Here is a 2,093-nt window from a genome sequence, read left to right as displayed (position 1 = left end):
TGCGCCTCTGGGATTGTAGTTGCAGCTTCTTACCACTAGGCCACCAGAGCTCCCCTAAGAACAGTCTTGTGGGACAGCATCTTACGCTGTACACCCAAAACCTCTCCTGTTTACTGAACTGTTTAACTGCTGCAGGTTCAAGGCAGAAGCACCTCACTGTAGCTATGTTGTGTGTGGACTGAAGCTTCTAACCAGTGTAACAGGCTGTGAAAGTCTTGCTTATGGAATTATATTACCTGTCTTGTATTCTTTGCTGTACCACTCTCAAAAGGAAGGTAATATCAGAGATGAACAAGCACAGAAAAATCGGCCACAAAAAAAGAGATTTTTAAAATGACAATCAAAAGCCCAACACTGTTTTCATCTCACTTAATAATTGTTCAATTCAAAACTTAAATTTACTATCATAAAATCAAAACTGACTGGTACCTGAATCTACAGTGGGTTTTGAAGGCAACAAATTGCATTAGAAGAAATTGCTCATCTTTTTCACATGGCACAGCTGACGGTTTGGATCCACCAGAGACATAAGAACTTTGGGTTGGCAGTGCTACTCCCTGTGAACTAGACATTTAAATATGTATTAAATGCCTGTTTATGTCAGGTAGTTGTGTAGAAGCTATAGGTACAGAGGTAAAAGATTGATAGCAACTTCCTGATATATTGTTTTTCTATGGGGGTGCTGAGATAAAATGAGTGTTAGAATAGGGTGGAAAGAAATAATAAGTAAGCATATACAAATACAATGTGCTACACACTACAAATAAAAAGGGGGGGAAACATTGGTGACTGGAAAGGATGATAAATTGGAGAGTCAGAGGAAGTATCTTAAAAAGGTTCCATTGAAACTAAGAATAAGCCAGCTGTGTAAAGATCTGAGCCATCATGAATGACTAACCAGAGACACACAATCTTGGAAGAGTTTGGCTAGGTCCAGGAAGTGGAGATTTGCCTGTTTGGCCTTACAAGCTGTAGATCTTGTAGGTACTGCTGAGTCGATGATGACTCATAGTGAGCCTATGAACAGCCAGCCTGAACCCTGCCCTATCCTGTAACATCTTCATCATTCTGACACACTAGAGCACATTGCTGATATCATCTCATCAGTCGACCTTGTTGGGTGTTTTCCTCTACTTCACTGATCCTCTATCTTTCCAAACATGATATTCCTTTCTAGGGAATAGCCTTACATTTATCATTTCTCTACACGTCCGAAGTACGAAAGATGAAGCTTCACCATTCTTGCTTCCAAGGAGCATTCTGGCTGTGGTTTTTTATAGTGCAACAACACTGAATAATTTTCAGCAGCCAGTGATGTGACAAAAGTTTTAAAATACTGTTTTAGCTGTTGTGTAGATAATTGACTATAGGGTACGCAATGAAAGCAAAGCTAATAACAAGATTCAAACAGGCACACAATGATGTCAGAACAGTAATAAAGGAAAGAATTAGAGAGATTAGGAATATATTTCAGAAGTGTGGTAGGATTTCATGGGTTCGATTGTCAGGATAGAGAAAATAAAAGAGACTAAGGATGACTATAAGGTTTGGTTCACAGTTATGTTTTTGGTATAATTTTCTGCAATGGTGATAGTTCAAGAATGGGAAGGTTAGGACAAAAGTTTGACTGAATTAAAGGGATTATGTTATGACTTCTATTGTCTATGAACCTGTCAAGTGGAGATGTTGAATTGACCACAGAACAAGGGATCTAAAGCTTATAGGTATAGTTGTTGTTGTTAGGTGCCATTGAGTTGAGTACCTCTCACAGTGATCCGATGAACAACAGATCTGAATTCTGTCCTAGACTGTGCTATCTGCATCATCCCTGGCACACGAGAGTCCATTGCTGCAGTTACTATCTCAAGCAATCATGTTGAAGGTCTTTTTCTCTTTCACCTATCCAAGAATTAAGTCCCTTTTCAAGAAATAGCCTATTCCTATTCCAGGACCATCCCCAAAATACTGTGAACTTTGGTCATCTTTGCCTCCAAGGAGAATTCTGGCTGCACTTTCTCCAAGACATATCTATTATTTTGGAAGTCTTTGAGGTATTTAGTAGTCTTCTTGAAAACCATAGTTCAAGGACATTA

The 2,093-nt window shown here is 39.0% G+C and overlaps 1 pseudogene; it reads right to left on the bottom strand.

The window, feature by feature from the left end:
* The window catches only part of LOC102856492, a 6,598-nt pseudogene that overhangs the window by 3,232 nt on the left and 1,273 nt on the right, over nt 1-2,093 (bottom strand).

This window comes from Elephantulus edwardii, unplaced genomic scaffold (genome assembly GCF_000299155.1).
Source record: "Elephantulus edwardii isolate Elephantulus edwardi_28Jun2011 unplaced genomic scaffold, EleEdw1.0 scaffold00120, whole genome shotgun sequence".
NCBI classification, from domain to species: Eukaryota; Metazoa; Chordata; class Mammalia; order Macroscelidea; family Macroscelididae; genus Elephantulus; species Elephantulus edwardii.
The sequence above is the reverse complement of the archived record's forward strand: the minus strand, read 5'-3'. Positions and strand labels throughout refer to the sequence as shown.